This window comes from Euphorbia lathyris, chromosome 1, assembly GCF_963576675.1.
Source record: "Euphorbia lathyris chromosome 1, ddEupLath1.1, whole genome shotgun sequence".
Classification (NCBI taxonomy): Eukaryota; Viridiplantae; Streptophyta; class Magnoliopsida; order Malpighiales; family Euphorbiaceae; genus Euphorbia; species Euphorbia lathyris.
This window is the reverse complement of record NC_088910.1, coordinates 40,293,638-40,307,433: the sequence shown is the minus strand read 5'-3', so window position 1 is coordinate 40,307,433 and position 13,796 is coordinate 40,293,638.

Genomic DNA, 13,796 nt, shown 5'->3' with positions numbered 1-13,796 from the left:
TCTGCGCCATCACGTGATCCATACAACGAATGTAAAGTTTGATTATAATTGAAACAAAATATTAAAGAAAAATTCAAGTGTCTTAGCTAGGTTTTTGATGTGGAATAATCTGATGTAAGTGTTTTTCGATTCTGGCAGTGCCTGAGATAAGGTAGAAAAAGAATTAAGGAGAGTGTTCCACTCTAATGCGTGATTTTACGAAATAAAGAGAAAAATGGTACTAAGGAGTACGAAAATAGGATATGCAAAGAGAATGTACATTATCTTACACCGTGTACCTTTCTATTTATAATGTGGCACATTGTGTACGTTAGAGAAGCTCGATTCCACATCACGTTAAAACTCTGTCATTGTAGGTACGTTAGCTAAGAATTATAACATTTTTCTAATTTTTTTTAGAAGAATTTACATTTTTTTATTTTTAGCTATAAATTATTTATAATTTTTATAAAATTCAATTCAGAATGCTAAACGTTTGGTGATTTTTCCTCCGACCAGAATAAAAGATTCCATTGAAGCAGCTACTCCCATGCATACTGTTACAAAAGGCGAACATCCCCATTCCAAAACATTCAAATAGGTCCTCGGCGGGCATCGAAAAAGAAGGACGAAAAAAGTCTATTTACCCTTACATACAATATTCCGGATGGATGGGTGGGTGGACTGGCTCTACCCCTGATGATATGAGATTCCCTCTTTCCCCAAACAAATCAAAGCGATTCAGAGTTTCGTTCGTTGGTGTGAGCCGCCCAAAGCAATTGATTGTTGATGAAAAACTAAAATTTCTAAGTAAGTGTATTAAATAATTAATGAAAAACTTAATTAATAGTTGTAGGGGAAATGTGATTGGTGTAAAGAGAGCACACACATGATGTGTAGTTGGATAAGAATATATGGCTACAAATTAAATTGGATAGCGAAGGTTGCCATTATATATATTTGCTTCCCTTTGGTTGGATTGGGATTTATTATTTTAAAACAAGGATTGGATATTCCTAACAACACTTACTTATATTTGTGTCACTTTCTTGTGACATTCTTTTCTTACTGAGCTGTTTTGTTTTCCTTTTCAATATACATATTAAAGAAAGTGGATACAATTAATTAAGGTTAAAGGTTTCGAGTCGCTTAATTAGTTCGGATTCAAATCCTAATATATATGTATTACACTTTAACTATAAGAAAACCCAGTTAAAAACTCAAAGTCGAACAAGACCTAATGAAAAAAATACAGTTTTTATCTAATAAAAAGCTTATATCGAGAACTACGTTCTTTCAAGAGGCTATTAATGTTCGAGAGATTAGAAGACTTCTTGTCGATGATTATTTGAGAATTGTATTGTTTAAAATTAGGGTTGATATAACTGTTGAATAAATATTTAAAAATAAGTACTGAAACAATATTACATAATTTTTAAGTTATTTAAACATTGAATAAGAAGCTTTTTTTGGAGTATTGCATTTGGAAAAAGGATGTAAATTGGTCCATAGTAGAGCTTTAAATAAAATGCAAGGATGGGGTGATATATGTACATTTTGGTATTAATTAAATAAAAGGACCACCACCGCCCCAGCTATATCCCATTTTTCTATCTCATGCCTCACATCCACATCCATCCTTTTCCACCATTTCCATTATCCCCTTGCTATTTTTTCTTTTTTTAGTAAGAATTTCATTCGTTTTAATTTTTCTGTCCTTTCTGTAGATTTTTGATCTCAGTTGATTTGTATTGAGAGTTTGTGTTCTCTTAAATAGAGATTACATGATCTAAAGATACAGCTAAATAATATTTGAAAGCTAGAAAATATTATCTAATCTAAATACAGATATGCACTAACCAAGTACAGGATATTAAGCTAACAGATTTACAAAATCAGATTTGGTTAGTCTTGACCAAGACGTCCCTTATCATCCCCGCTCAAGTTGACGGGGGAAGACCTTCAACTTGTTCCGTAATTCAAGAAATCTGGATTTTGACAGTGACTTGGTAAAAATATCGACTGTCTGATCAATAGTCGATATGTATGATACCTTAAGCTCTTTATGTGCAACCTTGTCACGAACAAAATGGAAGTCGATTTCCAAATGTTTAGAGCGATCGTGAAAAATTGGATTGGCCGTGAGATATGTTGCACTAAGATTGTCACACCATAACACTGGTGATTTGTTTGAGTAATATCCAATTTCAGTTAACAGCATACGAAGCCATAGAACTTCTGATGCAAGTGAAGCAAGAGCCCGATATTCTGCTTCGGTTGAAGACCGTGACACAGTCCTTTGTTTTCTAGACCTCCATGAGACAAGGTTTGGTCCTATATAAACCGCATAACCGGACGTTGATTTGCGATCGTCTAAATCACCACCCCAATCTGCATCACTAAATCCTGAAATGTCCATAGAACGACTCTGGTGAAAAGTAAGCCCATCCGTTATAGTCGAATGTAAGTAGCGTAAAATACGCTTAACTGCTTTCCAATGATCAAGAGTGGGGTTGTGCATAAATTGGCTAACACGATTGACTGCAAAGCTGATATCTGGACGGGTTATGGTAGCATATTGAAGTCCCCCAACGATGCTACGATATAAACTTGGATCATCAAAAGGTTCACCGCTGTCAGCCATAAGTTTGCTCGAAGTACATGAAGGAGTCGATATGCCCTTGGCACCAAGCATTTGTGATCATGTGAGAAGATCTGTAATATATTTTTGCTGATTGAGGTGCAATGTAGTGTCTGTCCATGTTGCTTGCAGACCCAGAAAATAACTCAGTCGACCAAGGTCGCGAATAGAAAACCGAGACTGAAGCGTGGTAACTAACTTTTGAATTGCATCAGCACTGGAACCTGTAATCAATATGTCATCAACATATAGAAGGCAAAATAATTTGATACCTTTATTTTGAAAATAATAAAGTGAAGAATCAGCCTTGGAACATAAGAATCTGAGTTCACAGAGAACAACTGTGAGACATTTATGCCACATACGGGGTGCCTGCTTTAGACCGTATAGGCTTTTCTTCAATTTACACACATGTGAGGGAAATTGAGGATGTATAAATCCAGGGGGCTGCTCCATAAAAATTATTTCATCAATGGTACCGTGAAGAAAGACATTTGATACGTCCAACTGACGTATATTCCATCCGTTTGAAACCGTAATTGATAAAATAACACGAATTGTCGTCGGTTTAATTACTGGGCTGAATGTTTGCTCAAATTCGAGACCGGGGCGTTGATGAAACCCCTTAGCTACTAACCGAGCTTTGTAACGATCAACAGAACCATCAGCATTTAATTTGGTTCGAAATACCCAATGACAACCAATGATATTTGTGGCATTAGAACAAGGCACCAATTCCCAAGTACCATTTTCAATCAATGCATTATATTTTGTACTCATAGCTTCACGCCACTCGGACTTATGTAACGCTTTACTGTGATAAGTAGGAGTTTCGGTTGCAACAACATCCTGCATTACCTTTGGACGCGAGTGTCCTGTTTGAGAGCGAGTGACCATTTTGCGAGTTTTTGTAACGGGTTGTGCTGCTGATGGGGCTGATGTGTTTGTAGAGTTCGTGTTTAAAGTATTGGGGGTTGCTGGCTGTGTAGAGGGTGCTGCATATTGAGACAAATCCTCAACATGAAGAACTGAATTTCTGGGCAGTGGTAATGAATGTGGGGCTGCTGTGATTGTGCGCAAAAATTGCTCATGTGGTACAAATGGTATAACATCTTGGATTGAGGTTGGTGCATTTTGAGGATTGGTTGCTGTGTTTGTATTTAGTAAATGTGATGTTGCAGGTGGAATTCCAACAAATGGCTCCTTAACTGATGAAAAGGTAATAGTGGAACAAGAATTCAACTGATTGCTTACGGACTTTGAGCGAGCTTCACATTCTAACTCTGAATAGGGAAACTCATGTTCATTAAACACAACATGACGTGAGATAAAGACTTTATCAGTAATTAAATCAAAACACTTATAACCTTTATGAACTCTGCTATAGCTAAGAAAGATGCATTTTCTAGAACGTGGAATTAATTTGTGAGAATTATAAGGACGCAACCACGGATAGCATAAACACCCAAAGGGTCTAAACATATGATAATCAGGCATTTGTTGGAACAATTTATCATACGGAGTGTGATAGTCAAGACTAGCAACGGGTAAACGATTGATGACATACATAGCACAATCAAAAGCGTATGTCCAAAATGAATTGGGTAATTTAGCATGATTTAGCAGGGATAGTCCTATTTCAACAACATGTCGATGTTTACGTTCAGCACACCCGTTTTGTTCGGGTGTGTATGGACAAGAAACTCGATGATTAATTCCATTCTGAGACAAATATGTAGTTAGGGATTGAAATTCACCTCCCCAGTCTGATTGAAACGTTTTAATTGGACGTTTAAAATGTTTTTCAACAAGAGTTCGAAATTTGATGAACATACTCATGACTTCAGACTTATATTTCACGAAGTAAATCCATGAAAATTTACTGTAATGATCAAAGAAAAGCACGTAATATCGAAATTTGTCATGAGAAGCAACGGGTGCTGGACCCCAAACATTAGAACATATTAAATCCAAAGGTCCAGAAGCTTTAAAATCAGATTTTGGAAAAGGGAGACGATGAGATTTGCTTACACAACAGGCATCACATAACTCACGAATTTTATTATCATTGAATGGAATATTATTCAAACACAGAGTTTTCTTAACAATTGGCATGTTTGCATGTCCTAATCTAGCATGCCATAATGGAAGAGAAATATTATTGGCTTGAACTCGAATAGGCAGTGACTTTGGAATTGACATGGTGTAAAGTCCATTTTTATTCATTCCTCGATGTATCTCCTTCTTTGTCGCCAAATCCTTCAAAACAAAGTGATTAGCAAAGAACTCAATGGAAATAGGATTAGAACGAGTTAGAGATGAAACAGATAATAAATTATTAACTGTTCTAGGAACATGAAGAATATCACGAAACTGAATCGAAGAATTGGAAATTTTGAATTTAGAATTGCCAATGTTGGAGATAGGAATAGTGTTTCCATTACCTACTGTAACTTCTTCAGGGCCGTCATATTCAGAGTGAACATGGAGATTCCCTAAGTCTGCAGTCAGATGGTGTGTCGCTCCAGAGTCCATAAGCCAATCAGTTGAACTTGGTTGAGATGTTGTAGCCATATTGGAAGCAGGTTTATAATTCATTCGAGAATTTCGATTCATTTTTGGGGAAGGACATTGTCTAGCAATATGCCCTGTGCCATTGCAATTGTGGCAAGTCAGAGTACTTACATCAAGTGGAGCTGTAAATGATGTGTTTGGCCGGGCAGAGTATTGATTGGAGTAATTGCCACGACCACGAGTTCGACCCCTGTTATTATGGCGAGCAGAATAGTTCACAAAAGGTGTGAATGATTGAAGGGGAGTCTCCCTAGCGAGCTGTCTTTCCTCGCTGAATAATAGACCAGTAAGGTCATCAAAATTCACAGACTCAAGGCGAGCCTCTAAGGCACGGACAAAGGGGCGATATGCAACTCCAAGCCCATCGAGTGTAGCCTCAACAAGATCGTCTTCAGATATGGGGCTCTGAAGGGCTGATAGTTGATCACTAATATGCTTTGCAGATTGCAAGTAGTCTGAAATGGATTGATTCTCACGTCTGAGATTATGTAAATGATGCTTGAGATCGCAAATCTGAGATCGCGAACCTGTGGAGTAAGCTTTCACAAGCTTTTTCCATGCTGCAAGGGCCGTGTCAGCGCCAACAACCTGTGGTAAAACGCTTGCTGATAAGGAGTGAATGATCAAGCTAAGGACCTGTTGGTCCTGTTGTTCCCAGATCTTAAAGGTCGGATTAACAGCTCCGGTAGGCAGCTCCTTTGTTGGTGAGACTTCGGTTGCATCAATATGATGTGCCAACCCCTGGCCTTTTAGAATCAGCATTAACTGTGTTTTCCATAACAAAAAATTGCTGGATGTCAATTTGTGAGAAATTTGGTGAGAGATGGTGTGAGAAAGAGTAATAGCGGGTGTGGTGGTGTCTGTATTTGCCGAAACTGTTCCATTGGTGGCCATTGAAAAATGCAGATCGTGAACTGAGAAGGGGGGGAAAAAATCAGGGTTGTTAGACCTCAAGAGGCTCTGATACCATGTAGATTTTTGATCTCAGTTGATTTGTATTGAGAGTTTGTGTTCTCTTAAATAGAGATTACATGATCTAAAGATACAGCTAAATAATATTTGAAAGCTAGAAAATATTATCTAATCTAAATACAGATATGCACTAACTAAGTACAAGATATTAAGCTAACAGATTTACAAAATCAGATTTGGTTAGTCTTGACCAAGACGTCCCTTATCACTTTCTATGAATTGACGGATTAATTAATATTCTTGTATTTTTCATTAAAGGAATTTGATTTTAACTATTACATTAATATACTAATGATAGGTGTGCTGAGCAAGAAATGATAAGGTTAAGTAACCAAGAACAAAAATAAGTGTATTGATCACCAGGGGCGGAGCCAGGGGGTAGGAGAGGGTCTCCCGACCCTTCGACCCTCCGAAACACCCTTGACGAACAGCGGTTCAGTCCCGAACAGCCTCCAAAATAGTTAAAATTAGTACTTATAATGTAGAATGTGATTATACGACATAAAACTAAGTTTGCATAGTTGGTTGTAGTGATAATTAAAGGAATCTCTACATTCAATTGGTCCTATATTCGAATCTCCCTTTTTTTAGTTACAAAATTCATGACCGAGAAGATAATTTGATGAATAATTTCTCCAATTGACCAAACTTGTCAACGTTAGGGATAAAATTGCTCTTGGCTGCCACGGTAAAATTGCACCATTTTATATGTTAGTGGTAAAATTGTTCTTAGGTATAAACATTAGAGTATTTTTGCACCTTATCCTTGTTGAAACACCTTTCCACATAATTTTGTAATATGTGCTATGTTTATTTCTTTTGCTGTGTAACTGCTGACTTCTATCAATATATCATACTTACTTCTCTTATTCAAATCTTGAGTTATGATATATGCTTTTATGTACTGAGTCCTTATGTATCTTCAATTAAATCAGCTATGTTTAAAACTTGTAATATTAACTAAATTATATGTTGATAACATGTTTGACATGAACCCATACATTTATGAAATATTCTGATAAAAACCCATTGAACAAATTACTCAGCACGCGCTCTATATGTTTAAACCTTCCGCTTACCACTGAGTAAATAGAATATGTGATATAGCTGACCTATGCCTAAAAACTGACCTTAGACTTACTTATTTAAATCCTTAAATTTTTTTAAGTAAAACTAAGTCAGTAGCTCAACCCTTACGGGGGAGTTTGCTAAAGTATATTAGGTCAACTGTCATGGGGGAGCTCATACTGAGTTCCTTGCTGAATAGTTTTGCCAACATCAAAATGGGGGAGTTTGTTGAAACACCTTTCCACATAATTTTGAGTTGACAAAATTGTTTAAGTATAATATATATACATATTCTAAACACACTAAAGTTTAAATGCTTTGATTTAATTCTACTAATGTGTTTGTTCAATGTTGAGTTAACATATTATAAGACATAAGAATCGAAAGGCCCAAGCCCATTGCGGAAGACAAGGCCCAAGTCAAACAACTCAGTACACTCGGCCCGCGTATGTCAAGACGTTGCCGTTTTTGTTCAAAACGCAACTCAACAATCGAAAGGATCTAGAAGACCTTCGGGAACAACTTCAAGATGAAGCTGCTGAGTAGTATCGACAAAGCGTACAAGACAGCAGCTGGTAAAGGAAAACTTCCAGACAAAGTGTTTCCTCTTTTGGCAAAGTTCAGACGACACAGTATGCTGTCCAGTTGACTTTACCATAAAAGGAGAGACCATCTGCTGTGCTGACCGAGGACAGAAGATACACGATTGTGATTGGCCGAGAGCTCTGTGCAAGTCAGGATGACAACGACACATAGCCGTTTCCCTCCAACGGTTATTTCAAAATTCGAAATGACCGAATGACCAGACGTCCCTATAAATAGTGCCATCACAAGCTTCACAAGACACAGAACTTTATCAAGCCATTACGCTGACCAAATCTCTACAAGTTCTGCAAGCAAGAAGCAAAGCAAAATTCTTACACTACATTTTCATATCTGTGTAAAAGTCTAGAGTGATTGTAAATCGTTTAAAGTGTCTTAGCACATCTTTGTATTAGGACAAAAACACTTATCATTTCTAGAGATAGAAAGGAGAGGCTGAGTACTCGGTTTTAAGTACTCAGCGGAGAGATTAGGATTGAGTAGAAGTATAGAGGAAGGTACTCTTGTCATACTCAATTGCTGATATTGTAAAAGGTTTGAGGCTCTACCTTTAAAGAGCTCAGTAGAGGATTCGAAATCTCGGATGTGTTCTGGGGACAGGACGTAGGCTTAGAAGAAGCCGAACCTGGATAAATCTGCTGAGTGAAGTATTTCTAAACCTTTGACTCCTTATTTATATTGCTTGCTTAAATAATCAAAACTGACCAAGTCAAGAGGTCAAGTTGAGTTGTGCGCATTAAAACGTAAGAGCTCAGGAATAGACTCTAAGTGCTATCTCCTGACTCAAGCTAAGAAACTGACCTAGTCACCTGTTGACTAAGCCAGTATCTTGCTATTTACTCAGCGCCGCTGTTCAAACCTTTTCTTTAGTAAAAGAAGTCTGCCTAAATTGCGAAAAAGTTTAAATAGTTCCTAACCCCCCCTTGGAACTATACTTGCAACTAAATAAGGGACCAATAAGTGGTATCAGAGCCTCAAAAGCTCACTGTAAAAGGTCTAACAACCTTGAGCTGATCCCTACCATGGGCGAAAACAGCACTCGGTTTCTCCCTGGAAACCAAACAACTCAAATACTGCCTGAGGGGCTGTCCATTACTAGGCCTCCCCTATTCTTCGGGTCAAACTATACCTTCTGGAAGAATAGGATGAAAAACTTCATTCAGGCTACAAACATGAGTGCCTGGCTATCTATAGTCCAAGGGCCGTTTGTACCTATTGAGGTTGTGGCTGGCCAAACAGTTATAAAAGCTGAGGCCAAATGGACAGAGGATGATCTTAAGAAGCTTCAAAACCATGCTTCGGCTATCAATATGCTTCACTGTGCGCTCGATGCTGCAGAATATAACAAAATCTCAGGTTGTGAGTCGGCACAAGAGATCTGGAAGAAGCTGGAAGTCACCTACGAGGGAACAAACAAAGTAAAAGAATCCAAAGTGAATCAGCAGATGAGACTGTACGAGCTGTTCGAGATGAACAATGATGAGGGCATTTCAGACATGAACGCAAGGTTCACCAACATCATTAATGAGCTCAAGAGACTTGGAAAAATCTTCACTGAGGAAGAACAAGTCAAAAAGATACTCAGAAGTCTTCCAAAAGACTGGCAAGCAAAGAAGACAGCAGTTGAGGAAGCTCAGGATTTAACCACCTACAAATATGACGAACTCATCGGTTCATTGCTGACCCATGAGATATCCATGAAAAACTTTGAGGTGAAGAAAAAATCTGATGACAAGAAGCAGAAGTCACTTGTCAGGAAGGCTGACTCCACTGACGGGAGTTCAACTGATGATGAGGAGATGGCCATGTTCACAAGAAAGATGAAGAGGCTGTTCAGGAAGAACGACAAATATTCTAAAAAGCCTTACAAAAAGTTTGATAAGTATAAGGCTGACTCAAGTGACAGCAAATACAGAAAGGACAGCTCAAAGCCCATTACATGCTTTGAGTGCCATCAAGCTGGCCATATTAAGTCAAACTGCCCCACGCTGAGGAAAGACAAGAAGAGTGGGAAGAAGGCAATGGTGGCTACTTGGAGTGACAGTGATGAATCTTCATCAACAGAAACTGAGGCCACCGAGTCAGCGAAGATATGCTTTATGGCTGACGAACTTGCTGAGCCATGCGTCTCTGAGCATGCTGACCCATCCATCGCATCAGATGATGAAGAGCAATCAAATGAGGTAATTTCTCTTCCCCAGCTCAGAAACGATATGGTTAATGCCCTGAGTGATCTCTATACACTTGTTAAGAAGTGTAATAAAAAGGTTAGAGCACTCAGCAGGCGCTGTGACGAAGTGGAAGAGGTCAAACTGAGTGACCTCAGATACCTTCCTCAAAAGCTCAAATTGGGTTTGTATACTGTCAAATCGGGTTATCGCACTCTTTTGAACAATAATTCTTCATGGATTACGGAGAGTAATGATTGTTGGAAGTGGAAGGCGGTGTGGAGTTGGCAAATGTCCCCCAAAATTAAAAATATGTTTTGGAGATTATTGGCGGGCTGTCTTCCTGTTATGAGTAATTTGGTGAATCGGCATAGTAGTTTGTCGCCTTTGTGTCCTGTTTGTGGTTTGTTGGTTGAGGATGAAGATCACTTATTTGTGCGATGCTCCTTTGCTCTTCAGGTATGGTGTGCATTTTTTGGTGATAATAGAATGGAGTCGGCTGCTGATGTTTTTAATTGGTTTGAGGATTTTCTTGTTGAAACGAATCAGGATCTTAGACTTAGCATCTCGTTTATCATGTGGTGGTTGTGGAAGGCAAGGAATAACGTGGTTTGGAATAGCACCAGGTTAAATCCGAACGAACTGCTACGGCTGGCTGAAAAAGAATGCTTGGAGTGGCGGCTGGCGAGGGCTGTTCGTATTTCTGGTGTTAGCATTGGCGACAGATCTGATCAGGTTTGGGTTTGTCCAGATGTTGGTACTTTGGTATGTAATGTTGATGCTGGTTTATTTCATGAAAAAGGCTACTGCTCCTTTGGATTCCTAATTCGTGATCATTCCGGTTCTTGCATTTATGCTAGTCATGGTGCGTTGTGTGGTTATTTTGATCCGATTATGGCGGAGGCGATGGCCATTAAAGAGGCTTTATCTTGGCTTAAAAAGGGTGCATTTAAGGATACGGTTCTGCGTTTGGATTGCTTATCTGTTGTTAAAGCAATTAAAGACCAATGTTTGAATGATTCTTATTTAGCTAATATTGTAGGCGACTGTATCAAGTTTTTTCATGAGTTAGATAATGTGTCTATCTCGTTTGTTAAACGTTCAGCGAACTGTGCTGCTCATTGTTTAGCCAAAGCAGTCAGTTCTTCGTCTGTTCGTAAGGAGTGATTTGGAACTCCTCCTTTTTTGTCTTCTATTCTTTTTGCTGATATCAGCCAATAATACTTTCGTTTATTAAAAAAAAAAAAAAACGTTTACAGCCTTTGATATTCCAAAACTCTTGAGTATTATTAAGTACCGTTAAAATGAAAATTAATTTTGTGATTCATTTCTGTAAAACGTTTTAACAATTCTCTATACTATTCTTGTTCTACTTGAATTGAATTGGAGTACAAACATACAGTCACTTCCAAATTACTTTTTCTATCTTTTGTCGTCCTTTTTTCATTTTGATTTCTTTTTGTTTGCGGTGATTTTTCCGCATCAACTCACATATTAGTTATATCCTCAGAATGCACCAACATGTCCTCACCAACATGTCGGGGACATCGCGAAAATCAAACCAAAATAGGGCTTCTTGGCCAACCTCTATTTTGCCCGGACTATGATTTTTATGGAAAAATTACACAAAAATTCATTTTTTAAAAACTATTTACAATTATGTCAAATCATAATTTTGGATTATTTCAAACTAATAAAATCAGTAATTTTAATATATTTTAAGAATTAAAATTTATAAATTAGAAATTTAGAATATATTTTCTAGGGTTTATGATTTATGAATTAGAGTCTAGAATTTTTAAATTATGATGTAAAATCATAATATATAGAGAATAATGACATATTAAGAATTAAATTTGGTGATATGATTTAGTTATAAATTTATACTTAATTATGATATTCATGTATTTCACCTGATTTTTATTCCTCTAAAAAACAGTTCATAATTTTTTTTTTTTTAATTCTGAAACACTTTAGTATTAATTATCATTATAATGGAAATTTATTTCACGATTAATTTCCCTAAAATGTCTTAACAATTCACTATATGATCCGTGTTCCATTCGCTTGGGAGCACACCCATACAATTAGTTTCAAATAATTTTTTACACTTGAGAGAAATATTTCTTGTTCGTACTTCTCTGTTTATTTCGAATTCTTCTTTTTCCTGATGATTCTTTCTGCACACGGTTCGAGTTCGCCTCACATATATACATATATGTTGTATGTGCAGAATACATCCACACATCATGAGTGCCGTGAAAGCCGAACCGAAATAGTGTCTGGTCCATAATTTCTATTTCTCTAAAAAAAAACAGTTCAGAATTCAAATTTACTGGTTTGAGGCATAATTGAATAGATGAAAACCATTGCAATAGATTGGCATCATGGCAACTCAGCGTTGACTTCTGACTATGCCCCCATTAATTTTAAGTTCCACATGCCTTGTTCAACCAACACAAATAATTCTTTTCATTTTCCTCTCTATAATTTGGCAAATGGATTATATCAAATAATTCAATATTGATTGAAGAAGATATTGAACTTCAGACCAAATTAGTAGAATTCACTACATCTTCAACTATCAAAAAATGAAACTCCTATATTTTCACACTTGTGAGAAATATTTCTTGTTCGTACTTTTCTGTTTATTTCTTGGGAGTATAGCCCAAATGCAGGTTATATTGGCCAAGTAAGAACTATAACTTTTGTCACACCCTTTTCTTTCTTTCGGAGCCGTTTCGGCAGAGTACGCTAAACCTATTACGTCACAGATTCTATTTGTGATGTTAAATCCGACATATTATGAGTATAATAAGATTATTGACGGAAATTACATATCTAACTTAATTCTATTATTATTATTTTCATTTTTTCTATGGAGTCCGCCCCTGAAAGGCTGTCATTCTTGTTTCTTATTATTTTTACTGCCATTTTAAAGCTAAATGATTTGAGGAAGAATCGGAGTAAACATCAAATAATTGGAATAAATTGGTTAATTTAGCTCTTGACTTTCATATCAATTTATCTCAAAGTAAATCCTAATATCAATTTGTTTTTTTTTTTTTTTACTTTGTTTAACTTGACCAAAATAACACATCCAGAATTTAACACGAAAAAAAAAAAGTCACTGATCATATGTTGATACGTGCCACTTTTGATCTAATTTGAATAAAGAGATCAATAGGAAATTGCAGACTAAATTGATACTTAAAATTCACTTAGGCTATACTCCCAAATGTTAAGTCTTTTTATATTGGCTATTGTTAGCAACTAATGCAATTACGATAAACGAAAACAAACAAACACACAAGAATCGTTTACCCAGTTCGTCACTCAATTTGAATGACTACGTCTGGAGGCACTACCAAGCCAGGATATTTCACTATAATTTTTGAGATGCGGATTACAAAGAAGGAGCCTATATTTATACTCCTCAAGAAACCCTAATCGCCCAAGAAACCCTAAAAAAAATTTAGTTGGATCGCTGAAGTTGGGCCTATCGCTGCAGTTGGACCGATCTATTAGTCTCCAAAGCCCAACAGTTATTTATAGAGAGATTGGATCATTTGTATACATGAATAGTATAAACATTATCTCTCACAAGTAATTTATCATCCATCCTTTAGGAGGAAATTAAGTGGGAGTTTCTCAACATTGTACTAAAATTGCATTTCCAATGTCAGAGTCCTGTAAACTTTGGGCTCTAGATGTATACCCCTATATGTAAAGGATATGGTTAGACCCAACCCAAGTTTCTGAACACTGGGCAGGATTGTGGAAATTTGATG